Source organism: Manis pentadactyla, chromosome 9, assembly GCF_030020395.1.
Source record: "Manis pentadactyla isolate mManPen7 chromosome 9, mManPen7.hap1, whole genome shotgun sequence".
Taxonomy (NCBI): domain Eukaryota; kingdom Metazoa; phylum Chordata; class Mammalia; order Pholidota; family Manidae; genus Manis; species Manis pentadactyla.
The window spans coordinates 32,050,716-32,070,656 of NC_080027.1; the positions used below are offsets into that span (position 1 = coordinate 32,050,716).

Sequence of the window (19,941 nt, forward strand, 5' to 3'; positions counted from 1 at the left end):
TGAAAAGCATTTCCATCACTTCCTTACAAGTACAGATCATCTATATCACTTCCAAAGAAACCACCAAACAACAAGTCTGGCTTCAATAAAATAATTGCAAGTTATTGTGTGATAATGGATATTATTACTGGTGAGAATTATACAAGTATATCCCACTTTCTCTAATATACAACAACAGAAGCCTACAAGGGGCATTGTTCACCAACTCAAAAAAGGAATAAAAAAATCAGCACTGATGTTGAACCACAACATGCTCTGGCATAAACAACAAAATCAAGCCTTCACTTTCTCTTTTAAAAATCCTGAACCAATGCTTTAACAATGCATTTCTAAGTTACAACTTGAATACAAAGACATCCTCCTGTATTTGTCAAGGTTCTCCACAGAAACAGAACCAAAAGTTCCTTACAGGTACAAATCATCTATATAACTTCCAAGTAGAATGTATATAGGGAGAAAAAGATGTATCTTAAGGAATTGGCTCATGTGATCGTGGGGGCTGCAAGTCCAAAATCTGCAGAATGAGGGAAGAGTTAAGGCAGCCCTCTTGAGTCCGAAGGCCATCTGGAGGCGGAATTCCTCTTCCCTCATGGGACCTCTTTCCCCTTAAGGCCTTCAGGGGGTTGAATGAGGCCTCTCCACCTTAGGGAGGGTATTCTGGACTCAAAGTCTACAGACTTAAATGTTAATCATATCTACATAGTATCTTCACAGCAACACCCAGACTGGTATCTGCCCAAACAAGTGAGGGCCACAGCATAGCCAAGCTGACACATAGAATTAGCCGTCATATCTCCCATAGCCCAAGTCTCTGTAAATGGCAGCACCCTGCACCCAACTGCCCAAATAAAAAACATGGAACTTTCTAGATTCCTTCTCTTCCTTCATTCCACACACCCAAGTCCAGAAAATACTGACTCCAAATATTTCTAGACTTAGCTCCTTTCTCTTCATCCCCAGGCCTACTACTAAACCATCGACTGTTACCTAACTTATTAAAATAGTCCTTTAACAGGACCTCTTGACTTGAATGTCATCCTCCTCTTACATTTCAAACCCATTAAACTCATTTTCCATCTTAAAACACTGTAGTGATCCTTCAGTGTTATCTCAATAAAATCCACACATCCTAAAGCATGGCCTCCAGGCCCTTCATGACCTGGCCCCCACCTGCCTCTGTGGCTTCATCTCCCACCACTTAACCCTACTCACCTACCAAAAGGCAGTGTCTACCTAAGCTACCAAGGACCCCAGGCCTTCCTCATATCGCATGACAGTTCACACACTGCTCCCATGGCTGGTAACGTCTTGTCCATCTGGCAAATGCCTACTCCTCCATCATCACATCCCAGATTCTCCTTCCTCCCTGATTATGCTCACCTTTGCACCCACATTTCATACAATACAGTTACATTCCCCCTTTTCTGAGTTTGCATGTGCTTCTATCAATCACATTTTATATACACATGAAAATGTGTCTATTTACAGGTTGTCATCACCGTTACTTGCCACTTGTTCAAGGATTAGATTTTGTCTTTATTCATCTTTGTACCCTCAGCTCAAAAGACAAGGCCCAGTGCAGTGCCCATCACCTAGCAAACACCCAATAAATGTTTGCAACGGCTTTTTTACTTGTTTGTAAACATTTCCTTTCAGACTTAAGCTCCTCAACGAAAATAACTGTGTTTGGTTTACCCCAGTCTGGCATAGTGAGACATTTAATAAAGGTTTGTCTAATGAATGAGTGCCTGAGCCACTGAATTTGATCATCTCTTCTTCAAATAATTCTCTCAATTTTTCTTATGCTTAAGTCTTCAGCTGGGTAGAAAGGCTCTCCTTGCCATCGACTAATCTTCTGCTTTTTTGTTGTTCTCTCCTCCCTGCCACCATCTATTCCAGACCTAGCACAATACCAGATACATGGTAGTGATTCAATTAATACTTGATGATTAAATAATGAATAGGTTTTACACCTGTGTCTTCTTTTCTCTGAATCAGAGCCTCTTCATATCAAAGCATCCCTGAACCTGATGTAGTGAACTGCAGAGTTAGTCTATCCGACAAGGTCAACTCTGCCCAGGAGAGATGCAACACATGTCTCTTGTGATTAACCTGGGCACATCTCAGGAAGGTACACAACCATACTGTCCAAAAGGATTATATTTTATCCTGATGCTCAGATGAGGGGTACATGCAGAAAGAGTCAGAGGAAGGAAAGCCACTGGTGCTGACAAAGATAGCTCTGTGTAAGTACCATGGGTCTAAAATGAAGCCAGAGCTAACTGGAGTTAATCAAGTCAAGGGAAGCTGCAGTCTCATCTAGAACCAAAAAGCAACAGCTCACCCTAAGCCAAGCAACATGCTGGTATTTGGAAAACTACTGTGGCTCTTGAGCAAGCAGCACCTGGAAAGTGATAAGCCCTTTACATCAAGAGTCTTTGATCAGAGTTCTAGGCATCCCAGCCACATTCACAGTTAAAACCCTGGACTCCCACCTTGATTCCCCACTTCTCTATTCCTTTTGATTGTGTCTTCTGTTTCTAGGTCCAAGGTCAAACCTCCAGAACTTAAAACAAATACAACTTCACCAATGCCATCCTCTTGAACATGGTTTGACAGGATAAGCAGTGTATCAGAGTAGAAAAGGCAGGGGCTTTGGAGTTATCAGACCTCAATTTGAATCCCACTCACAAGCTGAGTTACCTTGAGCAAGCTTCTTACCCACCCTGAGCCTCTGCTTCTTTGTGGATTAAAACAGATTTAATATCTTCCCTACAGATGTCTTAGTATCTTAGTCCATTCAGGCTGCTATAACAACATACCATAAACTGAGTGGCTTTTAAACTACAAACATCTATTTTTCACAGTCTGGAGGCTGAGAAGTCCAAGATCAAGGCACTGAACATTTCATTGTTTTGTGAAGGCCCACTTCCTAGTTCACAGGTGACACTTTCTTGCTGTGTCCTCACATGGTGAAAAGACTAGGCAGCTCTCTCTGGTCTCTTTTTTGTGGGTACTAATCCTATCTATGAGGGCTCCACCCTCTTAACTGAAGCACCTCCCAAAGACCACACATCCAAGTACCATCTTGTTGGGTGTTAGATTTCAATATATTGACTTTTGAAAGAACAAACATTCAGACCACAGCATGATCATGTTGTGTATTAAATGAGATACGAGTAGCTATTATCACCATCATTCACCCTCTTTCTCTATGCATCTGTTGGTCCTCCAACCTAGGGGTAGGTGGGCATATAAACAGACCCAGCCAATTACTCCATTCTTCCTCCTGGCCACAGTCATTAGTTGACAAATGGGCATGTGGCTCAGACTTTACAAATGAACTCAATGACTATGAAGTTTGAAAATGGAAGATGAGAAATTAGGTCTTGCTTTTTTTTGGAATCATAATCTCTAAAAATGACATAAGACTCAAAGAACAAACTGTATAGACATCTTTAACACTACATAGAAAGAACCCAGACTGAGAATCAATCCAGTAGAGGAAATGTAACCCAGACATGCAGAGACTGTGTCTTAATATGAGTGAACCCAGATCCAGCAGTGCCTAAAGCTAGCTGTGCTGTTAGATGTTACATATATGTTAGAATATATATGGACAAAAATTGTCTCTTTTTTGCTTACTTTCATTTGAATTGGGTTTTCATCACATGCAATAGAGCACAAAACTATACAGGAGTGCATTCCCTCAGATTCCAATGGCCAGATTCCAAAGGTAAGCGGTAAGGAAAGGAGTCAGTCTCCACATACTACTATTTTTTTCCTCATATCAGGTATCATTTGGCCTTTCTGAAAAACTATGTATTTGAAATTTTACTAAATCATGTATTATATATATCTGGAGGATATACGACAGGGAGGAGGAGAAGTTTTATACAGAAGGATCATAGGATACGTCTCAGCAAACTGATAAGAAAATCCGATCACGTCTACAGATGCATTTTTACTTCAGGCTATGTATCTGTATCTCATCAGGAAAGCTGAAAAGAACTTAATACAGGGAATTGCTTAGACAGATGTTGGAGGGCTGAAAGAGCAAACAGGGAACATTAGAGATACCCAGGGATAGTAACGGCAGTTAGAAGCCACCTCCCCTAAGGCTGAGGGAAAAAGAGACTAAGGAGGCGCTTCAGGGAGCTAGGCTCAGACCTCTGGAACAGCAGAACCTGGCTGCTGCTGCTGCCTCTCATGCGCCAAGATGAGGCCAATGCTGGAGCTCCCAAAGAAGCTGGCCGCTAGAACCAGCTGCTACCATTAGGGCAAAGGGCTATGGCTGGGATGACCAGAACAAGCAAGCAGGAGGAAGTCACTTCCCTCCTCTCGCCTTCTGATTTCCCTCTAGTGCCCCCTATTGACAGAACCTAAAAAGATGCCAACTCACAAAGGAGAAAAATGCTATGCAGAGACCCAGCACCAGCATCACAGAGTATAGGAAGTTGGATTTGGAGCTGAGTGACAAAAATTTAATGACCAACACAGCTCACTTTTAAATCATATTTCCGACTTGACTTATCTCCTTTCTCAACAGATTACCAGACAATTCTCTTATCAGGGGAATTTTGCCAGCTCCAGTTATACTGACTATCAAAGACAGAGCTCAAATAATCCCTAAAAATTTTTGTTCATTTTTTAAGAGTTAACTATATCTTTGCAAGTCATTTCTCAAAGAGAATTCCAAATAGAGAGCCTCTGCTTGTTTGTGTAGCCTGACAGACTCTTATAAGGATAGTTATGAGCATCCCAGGATCTTTTCTCCTGGGAGTACCAGAGTAACCATGGTAAGGTAGAGAGCAAAAGAATAAAAAAATCAATCTAAGGAAAACTGCTATGACTTCTTTGCTCTGTACAGGACAGTGAGGTAGGTTGTATTGCTACCCACTCTTAAGAACTTTACACATCCTTGCAAACCCTTAAAGTCTACCTTTCAATGATGTACACAGGTGTCATGGTACTCATTATAGCCCATATGTCCCTTCAAACCAATGAGCTATAAATATACATATATTAATATTTTCAAAATTTTCCATTTATCCCACAATAGACATCATCATGTAACCTGAAGACAATGTCCTGAACTACTCTGCTTAACTTAGTTATTTGCCAGAGTATCATGAATTCAGAGTAGAGTGGAGTACATGGAATATTAAATAAATGGACTCCAATAACTGGCCTCTTACAATTGGAGTTCTGCAATTTCATGATAAAATGACTTGTAGTAGGCATTCTTTGATTCACTGTGCTGAGCACTCAGTAAATTCTTTATATCTGAAAACTTATGTCCTTCTGTTTTAGAATTTTTCTTTTATCTCTTGAGTAATTTTCTTCCCTCTCCTCTTTTCTTACAGAAACATCAAGTAATCAGCTATTGGACCTCTTGATTGATCCTCTAATTTCATCTCTTTTCTCCTCTATATTCCATCTTCATCTGACAATCAGCTTTCTAGTAGCCAAGTGGGAAAAACAGGGTTTGTGCCTCACTGTCCAAATGTAAAATTTCACTTAATCCTACAGCTTTCACTAAGATTCCTGTCCTCTGTTACCTTGGTATTTTGAGAGCAGAGCCTGTCTGATCCAGTTTCTTCAAAAAAAATAAACTACTTTCTCTTGCCTGCTAGGATGTGAGAAGTGTTTTCCTGGCTGACTAAGGTACAGAAGAGAATCTGGAGGTTTTCCTTCTCCTCAAATAATCCTGTTTTTAGCCCCATTCCTCATCGCAACATTGTGAGGCATCTGGTCTTTCTATGGCCTTTCTGGAGTTCTAGAATTGAACTTCTTTTGTACTTCTTCCTGTCATCTCCTTCTTCAGGTTTCCAAAAATTGTCTAAATAATATACTAAAACATGTAAGAGCATAGGACCTGTGTCCAGATTCCAAGGTTTGAATCCTGGCCCCTCCATCTACAAGTCATTTGACCATGGGCAAGTTATTTAACATCTGTGCTTCAGTATTCTCCTTTGTAAATGGAGATCTACTCCTAAGGTTGTTATTCAGATTAAATAATACTTTTAAAACATTTAGAGAGGTGAAAAGCTGTACATTGAAAACAACCTAGCATTACTGAAACAAATTAAAGACACAACTAATGGAAAGATATCCCATGTTCACAGACTGGAAGACTTAATATTATTAGGATGTGAATACTACCCAAAGCAATCTACAGATTTAATGCAATCCCTATCAAAATCCCATGGCATTTTTTTAAAATAAGCAGAAAACTCCATCCCAAAATTCTCATGGAATTTTAACAGCCTCCAAATAGTCAAAATAATCTTGAAAACAAATGAAGTTGGAGGTCTCCTATTTCCTGATTTCAAAACTCATTACAGAGTTGGAGTAATTAAAATAGTGTGGTACTGGCATAAAGACAGACATATAGACCAATGGAATAGAGTCCAGAAATTTTCGACAGGGTGCCAAAACCATTCAGTAAGTGAAAAGGAAGTCATTTCAACAAATGTAATTGAGATAGCTGATATTGACAGGCAAAAGGATGCAGTTAACTCAAAATGGACCAAAGACCTAAATGTGAGACCTAAAACTATAAAACTCTTAGAAGAAAACATAAAAGAAAAACATCATGATTTAGGTTTTGGCAATGATATTTTGAATATGACACTGAAAGTATAGGCAACAAAAGTAAAAATAGATAAACTGGACTACATTAAAATTAAAAACCACTATGCATCAAAAGACAGAATCAATAGAGCAAAAAGGCAACCTATGTAATGGGAGAAAATACTTCCAAATCATATATTTGATAAGTGGTTTATATCCAGAATATATAAAGAACTCTTACAACTCAAACCTATTAAAAAATGGGCAAGAGACTTGAACAGACATTTCTCCAAAGAAGATATACAAATGACCTTTCCCACCTGGTTTCAGTCCCATCAAGTCAACCCTACCTTCACAAGTATCCCTAGTGAGTTAAAAATCAGACAGGAAATTTCTGTTTGGGCCACTATTCATTCCTTAAAAATACCACCTTGCTCTTCACAAGAGAGTTTTGAAAACTTGAGCACTTACTGTATACCTCAGCGAACAGTTCCATCCATCTTAGGGCTGGCTCTTGACTGTAAAATGAAGCACCCTGCCCTCGGATGGTGGGTGAGAAGGAAATCTCTGCCTTGTCAGATAGGGCTGAAAACCCAGGGCAGCCTGCAGGCCACAGACTGACAGAGATCCAACAGCTTCTCCCTCCCTACTATTTAAATGACAGCCTGAAGAGTCTGCAGTGCCCCAGGTTTCTGGTGCTAAATCACAGTCCCTTAGAAAATCCGCACACCAAGAGGCATTAATCATTTCTTTCTTATGGATGATATGTTTTCTCTACTGGTCCTGGGCAGAAATCTCTCTTGGAAATGATCTGTATGCTGACATGATTCCTTTTCAATCTTCCTATCTCATGGAAACATCTTTCCATCCAGGGTTCCAGCCTGCTTCCTGGGCAATTCTCCTGATATGCCTAGGTATTCAGAGATCTTAGAAGTCATGTAATTCACCCACAACTTTGTATATAGAGAGACACTGAGGTTCTGAGAGGGGATGAGGCATGACCAAGAGGCACAGCTGTCAGAGCCAGATTCAAGCCTAGATTCCTGTCCAGCTGCCTATCCCACCAAAGGGCAACCATGTATTCTCAGCATCACCAATACCACGCCTTAGCAGCCACCAGACAGTGTTAAGAGACTAAGCTTTAAGGATCTCCTTCTTCTGTGCTATGTGATCCTAAGCAGGTTACTTCCTTGCTCCTTAACATGTGGCCCCAAGCCAGCAACCTCAGCAATTCCTGGGAGCTTGCTGGAAATGAAGAATCTCAAGATTCAGACCTACGGAATCAGAATCTGATCTTAACAAGATCTTCAAATGACTTATATATCCCCATCTGGTGCATTAAAATAAAGGAAATCTCTGTACACTGCTTCATTTTAATTCAAATATTTTGTAACTTATGGTAATGATTGGAGCAGGAGCTAGAAAATAATTCAAAGAAACTATATATTCAGTTCTGGCTTATGGGTAAGACTGCTGGCTTGCTCATTTCCTAGAGAGGCAACCTTGAATGAGTTATTTACCCTCACTAACCTCAGTTTCTGCATCTGTAAAGTGAGAAGAATAATATATCATCAATTGGTGATAAGAATTCAGTGACATAATCTATGTGAAGCACTCAGAGCAGACGTGGCACATGGTACATTTCAAGAGAAGGTCAGCTGCCACCACCACCATCATCTCTGTCATCAGCATTCACAATCATGTCCTCCACTATGCCCCTCAAGGACCGTGACTTGGGAAGGTCTCAGCACAAACACCCCTGATGAGAGACAGGACAGCAGCCTCTCCCACTTGGACATGATCATCAATTGAAATCTTCGTTTCCCTTCCATGAAGCTATGCTTATCAGTGGCAAGTAAACTCAGCTTTTTCATATTAAAGCCAGACTTCTCTAATGCCTTACTAGTTGTGGGTAAAATTGCAATATTTCCAGAATCTCTTGCCTGTCCTTAGTGCATCTCCATATCAATAGGTGTTTACAAAGGGTGGGGAAAAGTAGTCTATCTCCATCTCAATAGGTAATTACAAAGGGGAGCAAGGGCATATCTGGACCAAAGAGGCTGGGTGGTGCCCCTTCTTGCAGTCGGGTGGCAAGAGACTTGGGCGAGCAGAAGTGGACCACTGTGTGGAAGCAATAAATGGGTTTCTCCCACTTTATTTCTCCCTCTGACTCATTTTGGTTTCAAAGGGTAATTTGTCCTGAGCTGGGAATATATTTTTCCTCCCAGAGTTACACTAGTTCCCGTTGTCGTAGTGAGTTAAATAAAAACTTTTTTGCCAAATGTGTTCTGGGAAGAAGGTCAAAATGGTTACATGCAGCATGCTAAATGTCTTTTTTATTTCTCCTCCAACTGAGCACAAATGATAGCATTTCAGCAGCTGAGCAGCTACATTCAGTTCAGAACTACTAACTAGATTTTCAGCAACTTTTCATACTATCTGCAATGTGAATTCTCTATAAGGGCTTTGCAGAATATTAGGATTTTAATTACCTAACTTATCCTCCTGCCCCACAAATTACACAAAAAGAGCTGACTCCATCTTTCACATCAGACCAAGTTCCAGAAAAGGAGATTTAATGCAGCTCACATTCAAGCATACCCACTGTATTACCTCAAAACAGCCCGTAGGAAGTGACTGAGGACCAGAGACCCTTGACAACTTAATAAATGGTAATTGAGTGGCCTTGGTAACTTGCCCAAGTCACATGGTTGGTCAGAAAGGACAACACCCAGGTCTTAGAATGTTCCAAGGGTCCACAGTCCTGTCTCCCAACACTTAAAAACAGGTTCATTCTTCCCAATGTTTGACCTAATCTCTCCTGCTATAGTCCAACCCTCATTGCCTTTATTCTGTCACCTCCTTGTATATCGTTAAGGGATTATTTTCTAAATTCCACTTACTTTGCCCTTCTCATAGGCATCTTCTTGGGGAAAATTAGCTCCACCCCATTAACCTCAGAGCCCACCATGTTTGAATGAAAGGAGGTGAACCGAAGTGTGGTACGTTCACTCCCTTCAGATTTGAGGTAAGGAAAGGGGCGGCCTGTAAATTGTGAATACTCTGGAATATTAATCCAGGTCTCTGTATCCAAAAAGCAGAGAACACAGGGAGTAACTACAGGCTTTTGCTTTTGTATTGCACTTGACAATATACAAAGCACATACACATTCTCTTGAGTGTTGCAACCATCCCACGAGGAGGGCAGAGCAGAGATATGATGTCTCATACTTGCAGGTGAGTAAAATAAGGCTCAGAAAGGCTAAATGATATTTCTAAAGTCACAAAGTTAGTGAGCAGTGAGTCTGGGACCAGCTGGAACCCAGACCAGATGTTTTTCCCAGGCTCTCTCTCACACACCTTGGAAAAGAAAGGTCAGGATGGATCATGCCTTAAGCTATTATTAAAAATGCACTGATCATCAATTGCTGCCTTAATGGGGATGAGCTGACAGACAGCTGAGAACAAGAATGGTACACAAACCCACTATTATGGGGAAGCCTGCAGGAGGATCAGACGGAGAAAATGGAAAAAGAGGAGGGTTCCCAGGACAAACATCTCAAACTCCACTATTCAATTAAAGATAAGATCTGACCATGCTAAACCTACCCACCTGCAAGCTTTTTTGGCTCTTGTCCTAGACCAGGTCCCTGGGGAACAGGGACTTTGTGTCTCCAATGGCCAGCACTCTGCTAGGCACAGAGTAAATTCTCATGCATGCATGCATGCATGCATGAATGAATGAATGAATGAATATGTGCCCATGACAACTCCTGGTTTTTTCTTTCAAAAAACCGTTGCCCTCACCTTTGCTCTTCTCCCCTGCATCCTCCCCAGTATCTTTAACCTTTGGGGAAGGCTTCTAAGAGGATGTGGGCTTTGAAAGATGAGTAGGAGTACTCCTGGTAAAGTAGGGACAGGCTTTCTAGGCAGAGGACTAGCATGGGCAGAGGCCCAGAAGTGGGGATGTTCGTGGGCTGTCTGGGGAATGGTTTCATTGATCTGTGGGATGACTAGGAGGAGTAGTGAGTAATCATCAGGAGAGGTGGGACGCATGGTGAAGGACCTTGAATGCCACCAGAAGGGGGAAATGTCAGTGTCAGGGCTTCTAATAAGGAAGGGAATTATAGCCCAATAAAGCCCCACCCAGGCCCATCACAGAGTACAAGAAGCTCTGGTCCTGAGACAGCAGTTTTCAGTTGAACCAAGCTGGCAGTTCTATTGTTCCTTCCCCTCAGACACATCAGATGTGACATTTCTCCCAGCAGAGGGATTTCTTGTTGCAAAACAAAATGAGATCAATACAGCTTTATTAGCCATCCAGGGTAATAAATGTGCCCTAGATGACAGCGTCTAGGCCCATTTCTTAACAAACCAGGCTGAGTCTGAGATCCCAAAGGAATGTGTCCAAATATTCCCGACTCCTCCAGCCTCTCCTCTCTGTCCTGAGCACTATCGCCCTGATCCCATAATTTAACACCTCCCCTGAACTTCTGCAAGTCTTTTAATCAGTCTCCTGGGCTCCAGGCTCTCCATCTTCCAACCTTTCTCCACCTGATCTGAGCATTTCCCCCTTCCTGTGGCATTCAAGGTCCTTCACCATGTTCAGATTTAAGCAAATTCTCCTCTGTTAATTTCTTTGTTCTATCTTGAAAATGTCCTGCATGGACTGTATCTCCCCTCCCAATCCTATTCCACACTTAGAGCTGGTTTTTATTTGTTCATTTTTCTTTAATTAAGTATGTGCTTAAAAACTACATCATACTTTTCCTCCCAGAAGCATCTAATATACATGAACGACTCCAAAAGGGCCATGACTGTTTGGAAGATTGAGTTCTTCATGTTTATGGGAATTGTAATGTTTCATATGACTTAAAGACAGGACTTCTCACTCAGACTACTTCATGCACTAAACAGAGCTTCCCCTCTTATGGCAAACATCTCAGGGGCTGGGGGAGGCTGAATTGTACACTTGAAAAGAAAAGCAGTATTCTTAGTAGTAAAAAGCATCTAAAAGAAATCCAGAGGCTTTGTTCCCTTAGGAGAAGGAGCACTTAATAGAGATCCAGAGGCTTCATTGTAGCTCTGACCTTCTCTTTGGTCCCCTAGGAACAGCAGCCAGGAACCCCTCAGCATTTCCTCCTTCACCCAGTCAAGTTGGAAAGGATCCTAGAGGACTTCTGCTCAAATTCTCATGTTATAATGAGGAAACAGGCCCTGATGCAGGAAGCAACCAGCCTCCACTGCACAATCCATAGAAAAAACATAGGCTCTGGGGTCCATCTCAGGGCTGGGTTCCCTCCTGGCTCTGCACTGGCTGTCCATGTGACCTTGGACAAGTCCCTTAAGCTCACTGGAAAAGAAATGTAATAGTTGTTCTCTTAGAGTGGTGAGATTAATGAATACCTGACACATAGGCTGGCATAAAGAACATAATCAATAAATATCACTTACTATTTACTACCAGCAACTTCCCACCATTTACCCTGGTTATGCATTCTCAAACTGTGCAGAGCAAGCTTTATTCCATTACAATACAGCAGCCTTTCACATAAGTGTCTAATAGAGTCCTGTCCCCTAAGTTTTATTTGATTAAACTACACAGTCCCTTCAATCCTGTTTTATGTGACATGATGTTTTTATACCTCACAGGTCCAGATATGTACTACTGAAGAGTCAACACAGAAAGAAAAAATGACAGATCATGCAAAGATATTCATAGCATATATTGGAGGAAGGATTACTATTTTATAGTATATAAATGGCAGAAAAATTCTATACCGTACTCTACAATCATTTTTTAATTAAAAAAATGAAGAGCCCAATTAATAACTGGACAAAGGGTACGAGCCCAAAATTCAAGCAAGGGAATTTAAAACTAGTAAACAAACATCTAGAGAAATAGTCATCCTTGTTAATAACCAAAGAAATAAAGACTAAAAATGATTATGAGGTGCTGTTCTACATATAAAATTAGTAAAGGAAAAGAGTTTTTTGTCACAATAATATCCAGTGCCAGTGAGGGTGCAGGGAAGCTGGTGCATTCAAAAGTACAAATGCCAGGATAAAGTCACACAACTTATTTATAAAACAATTTGACAAAACCCAGAAAGAGTAATAACAAATATTTATACTCTGATCCAACAAAGTCACTTCTGGAAGTTGTCTTAAAAAAGCAAAACACTTGTATTGTTTATAAAAGAAGGCTCAAATGGCCAACAACTGGTTTAAAAATTCAATCTGTATTGTCTAATATAATGGTTTTAATGTCCCTACCCACATGAGAAAATGGCAATAGTGTGCAATTTATATTGAACAGTTAATAAACAGTTAATACTGTTTTTTTAAATAAGCCATAGAATTATATGTAGTTATTTATTGCAACTATGTCTTAAAGAGAAGAATTCATAACAAAAAGTCTATAAATGAATACACCAAAATATAAATAAATTTTTAATTGGAAAACTGCAATTATTTTTAGGGTTTTTTTCCCCCACATTAGCTGAGAGAACATACGATGATTATACTCCGATGTGCTCAGGGTATTGTTGTACTCTGGGAGGCTGCAACTACAAAAATATCTAAAACCTCTGCAGGAAAATTCAGTTAGTGAATCTTTGCTTTGACTAAGGAATTTTATTAAAAGGAATTTTAAAATAGCAATAATGTATTTATTTCAACAGCAACTGTTGCCAAAAACAACTGTCCTAAAATCACATTACTCCAGGATCTGGAGGCTGGTAAAAACATATCTGGAGGCTGGTAAAAACAGTTCATGAGGGATGCATATATATTTGTATAAAAAGATGTCCAGGCTATTTTCATTTGGGAACAGATCTTGCACTTGAAATTATAAATCTGTGCTGTTTTTACCAGAATAAGATAAAATTATGAAAAGGACATCCAGGGTAATATCTTGTCGGGAATAATTTCCCAAACAGCAACTTGAGAACATCTTGCTTTACTTATTTCATTTGCTGGCCATGGTGTAGAGGATCTAAGAGACCTCTGATCCCAGTTCTGACAGCAATCAGCTATAAGACCCAGAGAAAATTCTTCAATTTCCCTAAGCCTCAGTTTCCTCATCTGTAAAGTAGGAATGAGAAAACTTAGTTGCAGAGATTTTGTGAGGAGTAAGTGAGAAAAGGTGTGTATTTTCAAGCACCTATCAAAGCAAATGTTGGCAAGCAGTATCCCATCCTCCCAACCCACAAGGCTCCTGTGGGAAATTTAAGTGTGGAGCAAGTAAGCACTTTGCTACTATGAGGTCAGGAGCACCAATGCAGACTGGGCCACGTGGAGCACTCCTTTGCAAGGCCTGGATCGTGGGTTTGCAGCTGACTAGATAGTCTCCTTTGCCCCCTCCCTGTCAGCCCACACAAGAACCCCAGATCTTACACCTCAGGTAGGGTGGACAGACAATGCAAAATAGCACAGGCAAACAAAAGAGCCTGCATGCACAGCAGCCAGAGCAAGAGGGCCTTTGCAGTTCTGCCTGTGGTAAAGCTGGTTCACAGGTAAAGCTTCACAGGCTGGTGCAGTAAAGGGGTGGCCTGTCGCATCCTCACACAGTATGGAGCAAGATGCTAAAGGAGCACAACTGAGTAAGAGAGAGATGGCTGCAGCATACCCTGAGAGAAAGCCAATGCTCTGGAAGGAAGAGTATCCCAAGAAACCAGCCTCATGCAAGCTCTCACCTTTAAATGGTTCAACCCAGTGGACACTCCCCCTCCCTGGTCCAGTAAAATGCATTCAGACATGAGTGATCTGTAGCAGTACTCTTCCTACATGAGGTGGTGAGAATGAGGCAGCTGCAAGGACTGGTGAGTCTCCCCAGTGACTTACCCGGAGGACCAGTGCATGGGCACTCATACAATTGCTGTTGCCCTTCCCCTTCTGGGCTCCTGGTATTATTGATAAAGAATGGACAACACAGCTTATCTATTCCAAAAAGGAGGACTGGGTTTCAGCTCATCAGGGGAAGAGATGGGATCGAAAGTGAGCCCTCAGCCGCTCTCACCTGGAGCCAGCTCTGGAGAATGTAACAGCCCTATTGCTAATCTCTCCTCTCTTCATGGTCTACACTACAACCACAGAGAGCGCTCCGAATTGCACATGTGATCGGGAACCAGCTCTCCTGAAAGTGCACTGCTGTCCTCACCAAGCAAAGAATAAAATTCAAGTTCCTTGGCACGGCATTTAAGGCCCTTGCCTCCCTTATCCTGCTCTGCTACATCTAGTTCTGTGACCTTCTGTGAATTAATTAACTATTAAATTAAAATAATATAGCCCTTATCTCATAGGGATTTTGTAAGAACTAGATGATGTAATACATGTGTAGTTCTTAGAACAGAGCCTGGTGTATGAGAAACACTGAAGACATTTAGCTCTTATTACCACCATCCTCACTATTATTCCACACCCCTGTTCATATTTTTCTCTTTGCCTAGAATAAGCTGCCTGACCTTTTACACCAGCCAGTCCTACTTATTCCTCTAGACCCAATACAACATTGCATTTCCCGACAAACCTTCCCTGAACCCCTAGGCTGGGAGGGTCCCCTTTTCCTGTGCTACAGAGTTCCCATTGCTTGGCTCTATCACAGCACTTAACACACTGTATTTGTCAATCTTCTGTCTCCTCCCACAGGCTGGGGAGCTCCTCAAAGACAGGGAACAGGTCTTATTTATCTTTGAGTTGCCAGGCCCAGCAGGGCATAAATGATACACAGTAAGTAGTCAGTAGATTCTTTGTATTGAAATGATCTTGAAAGTATCCTGCATCCACACTATGTGAGAAACTGTGAGGGAGGTAAGAGAAGAACAAGATGAATCTTGGACTAGAGGACCACATATGCTTGTTGACTAATCCCAGAGTCCATGGGTTGGGTTGTATTTGGAAGAGCTCCAAAGGACTTCTGAGAAGAGGTACATTTTTTTTGAGACTTAGGACACAGAGACTACCCAGCCTGGGCCAGACACCAAACCAGCCATCCAGGCCAGGCTGACATTTGCAGCCAAAAGCATTTCTAACAGGTACCACAAGTGAGGTTGGCCACAACCACACAAGTCTGGAACCCTCTGGGAGGGCTGTGTGGCCATGAGTCAGCCCCTCACACACTGATAGTAGCTCTGTGAAGGTGACAGGTCCAGTTTACTGCAGCCAGTCCTGAGGGAAACTGCCTTGCTCACACTTCCCACCAAGGGAAACGGTCAGACTCTGAGCCTCTATTACCAGTGGAATGTGTTGTGTCTCCCCAATTTTTGTCTTCTCGAAGGGAAGAATTCAGTCAAGAGACCAGAAAGAAAGGGGGAAAAAAAGCAGCAAGGGCTCTATTGGGCTAAGCAAAAAGTACACTAGAGACAGGAAAGTGGGCTGTCTGCAAACCAGAAACAGCCCCGCTATTAGAGTTGGGTTGACTTTTATATTTTCTTAAGCTGGCAGGAAGTCCTGCCCTGTGTTTTAGGTCCTTTGATTGATAGGTTGATTGACAGCTCTAGGTTATATAACCTTTTTTCACAGTTCCCTGGGCACCTTACCCATAAGTACCTAAGTGAAGGCAGGGTGGGCCTTGGGGGGCCAAACCACAATGCTAATTAGATTTAGATGTTACTTTAATGAGGTGGAATTACTTTTGGACCTTGTGCATGCCCTGTATTCAGGGAAGGCCCTGTTGTCCAGGGCCTCTTGACAATCTAGGTGTCCCTGACTGTCTGGGCCTCCTGATAGGCTAGGTGTCCTTGACTATGGACCTGAGAACTAAGAAGGGCTTAGGGGTTGGCCAGGGAGGAGTCCTCATTGGTGACGGGCAGGCTCCTTTCTCCTGCTTGTGTCTAACTGCCTCCTCTAACACCTCCAGGCCTGTCCTTCCTCCTCTGGCCAGAAACATTTGGAAGCAAGGTTCAAATACTCAAGGGCAACCCAAGGCTGGCCAGCAACCTGTAGAGAAAAGCTCTACCCAAACATGGCCAACAGTAATTAACTGAGCCAGTCTGATTCTCCCTCTCTCCAGCTTGGTTGAAGAGCAGTGAAAGAATCAGACACCTGCTAGAGGGAGAAGGAGCAACAGTGCTGTGTTGGCTATTCTCTGCTTGCCCTCATTCCCACCCTTGATCCTTCTCCACTCTTCCCTCTGGTCTCCCAGGGGCTGACCTCCATGAGTACTTCACTGGGGTTCTTCACCCTCTAGCTGCCAGCTGGGTTCACGTTCAGCCAATGGGGCAACTGTCAGGAGACTGGAGACCGGAGAGAAAGGTCACTGAATTTAATCTTCCCACCCCCAAGTTGCAGCAATGTCTGCCCTATGGCCACAGTTCCCATCAGGCAGCCCTTGAACAGCAGCAGCTTTCAGCCAGGCCCCAAAACCAACATCTCCTCTTCTTGCACCTATAGGCCCAAGACTGATAATGGCCTCCTGTTCTCGCTACTTTCTGGGGTCTCCTCGTGGGCTCCTTATCTCTGCCCACACTTTTGCAAATAATCTCTTCACTTAAAAATTGCTTCAAGACTGCCAGCTGAGAAATGCCAGCCATTTCCTGCTGGGACCTGGACTGATGCAAAGACTTACAAAGAGAAACAAAGGAAGGTCACCACGGTAGTGCAGCATTAAAGCGCACAAAATCCTGCTCCTGGGGTCCTGGCCTGAATGTACTCCCGTCCGTGACCCTTTATGGCTGATTATACAAAGGAACCCCCACCCCCACCCCCTGAAGTGATGCCTTGTCTTCCACCCTTCCAGGGCTGGGGTCATGCATCTACTTTCCTTATTACCACATCTCTTCAGTAAACGCCCTGTTCTCTTGTCCTCACACCATGTTCAGTGCCCAGGAGGCTGGAGGGCAGGCCCTCACACACCGCTGGTAGCTCGTGGAGTTGGCACAGCATGTGGCAAGTGCACTGAGCTGCAGCTGCCTTAGCTCAGGGCTTGGCTCCATCAGGAGCAGAGCCCAGACCCAGACTCAGATGTGGGCCCACCAACCCCTACTGTTATCAATGAGACAAAATAAACGAAGTAGGAGCAATTTGAGCTCCATTACTACAAAGGAAGTCATTCTTCCTCTTTGCCTCTTCTTTCTGTGATTATTTTCCTATTTTATGTCCTTCAGAAGACCTAGAGTGCAGCCTCATAAATGTGTCCACAGCGTCAAATATCTGGCACATTTACTGAGCTGCACTGGGGAACCAAGCTCTTATGATTCCTATATGTCCTGATTTCACTAACGTTTTTAAACTTGCTGTTACTTAATTTTCTATTCTTACACCTGTTTGCATATTTTATCTGGGAGGCAACCTGCCACATATTGACCCATAAAATGAGAACCTGAAAACTAAAAAACAAACCAAAAGGCTGGATAAAACTAAAAATAATTTCAGTCCCTCTTCAGAGAAGCTGGAGAGGAGGAAGCCTCTGCCACCACCCCTGCTGGACTAGCTGGCCTCCCAGGCCCTTCCAGCTCTGGGAATCTTCGTGGATGGGGCTTTGCCTGGACAGTTCAGTCTCATGCTGGTGGGCCCACCTCCTTCACTGGCAGGACCCTCACCCCTCGTCCTCCAGCGGGCAGGTCTGGGGGTGCCTCCTCCTCGGCAGTCTCTGGAGCTGGCCTTGTCCAGAGGCAGGCAGGCAGGCAGAGAGTTTCGTTGGCCATCTCTGTATTACTCCTTCAGGCTCTCAGTGTCCCAAGAGCAGGAACTGTGCCTCTGTCCCTCTCCTGGCCCAGGCCCTAAACATCGTAGGCTCTGAGGAACGTCCACTGAGTGCATGAGGGAGTGTGGTCCCCTGGGCCTAACGCCCACGCTGGCAGCCTTGCCAGCAGCCCCACTGGAACAGACATGGCGGAGCGGCCTGCACAGGCCCCTCGACGGTACTCTCCAGTGGCTGCAAACTAAGAACACAGCTTCCCACACTTCTGTTCACCCAAGTTCTGAATGTGATTGAGTTTCTCTAATCAGACACATTGATCTGAGACTTAAATTCAGAATGGAGTGGCATGGGGAAGAAACAAAGTACGAGGCATCAATTTGGGGTGGGGGGTAAAACAGAGTCTAACTGCTTTGGGATCACAGACAACAGCTGTCATCGCAGCTTCCTGATCTGGGTGCAGGTGGCAACCCAGGAAGCATAGCAGCTTCCTGATCAAAAGCAGGTGGCTTTTGGGGAGTCATTCCTGCATGCTCAGGTTCGATCTGTTTCTTCGGCCCTCCCACCAATTCACCAATTCTGTGAGCCATAAACACTTTTTCATAAACCCCTTTATGTCAACCAGATGAACAGATGCTGTTCTTTCTAATTACAAACACTGACCCCCCTCACACCCTCTCAGATTGCTCCTGGCCTTCCACATTCCAAAGCTATTCCCCAAACTCAAATTCCCATATGCTTCATCGTGACTCGACATGCTGGAATTATTGACAGGAATGGAACCTAGTCCCTGCCTTCCTGGAGTTTATAGTCTAGTGAGGCAACTAATTGTGCAATCAAATAATTTATCCGTCAGAGATGGGGAATCCAAGAGGTTTTACATGGGACATATTTACGTTCTGGGGAGCTCACTCGGAAGGCAGCTACTCTCCATTCAACAAGTGTTCATTGAGCACTGCTCGGAGCATCTTCTGGAAAATAAAACAAAGATGAGTAAACGTTTTATGAGCTGAGGGGTCTTTAGATCTGCCATAAGCAAACAAGACTTGCTCACCATTGTTGGGTGACTTCCAGAAGGGCAACAAAACACACACGTGCCCCACCAACACTTCCTGGTTTCTTCACAATAACGACTTGCACTCATTGCTTACAACAGTGCAAAGGACCCTCAAAATCTTACCCACACATGGCTGCTGGGGTAAAGAATGCTGCTTGTCTTGGAGAGTCCAAGGACTTTGTCCTATTCCAACTTTATCTGCTACTAATCTCTCCATTCACTCTGAGGCTTGGGCACATCTAACTTCCACCATTCCCAAAACATGGGCTTCCCCATCCTCCCTGTGCCTTCCCCCATCTAACCATCTATACTGCTCTCCTGCCTTGTCAAAATCCTACTCATCCTCCACGAGTCAAATGAATGCCCCTTACACCAAAAAGCCTTCAACTGATCCCTAGAGACAGGAGTAACTTTGCCACACCTGTACGACAGACCTTTGACATGTACAGATTTATAATCTCCATTTTGAACATTTTCAAACTGCCATAGCGTTCAAGACATAATTTGGAATTTTGTTGAAGAGAGAATTTGAATCACAGCTGCTGTGAGCTTGGTGTGCAGGCAGGAAATGTCACCAACTCAAGAGGGTGGTAAGAAGATTTGGTATAAGCAAACACGGAAGGGTGAAGAGGACAGAGAAGGTGGCACTTCCTATTTCCACCCTCACCTT

General features: G+C 43.1%; 1 long non-coding RNA gene across 4 annotated transcripts in view; it reads right to left on the minus strand.

Annotated features, from left to right (window-relative positions):
• LOC118917520 (uncharacterized) overlaps positions 1–19,941 on the minus strand; it is a 115,209-nt gene that overhangs the window by 86,275 nt on the left and 8,993 nt on the right. For all 4 annotated transcript variants that reach the window (XR_005026832.2, XR_005026831.2, XR_005026833.2 and 1 more), the window contains exon 2: positions 19,111–19,185. This is a non-coding gene — a long non-coding RNA (uncharacterized LOC118917520). The remainder of the gene's footprint in view (positions 1–19,110; positions 19,186–19,941) is intronic.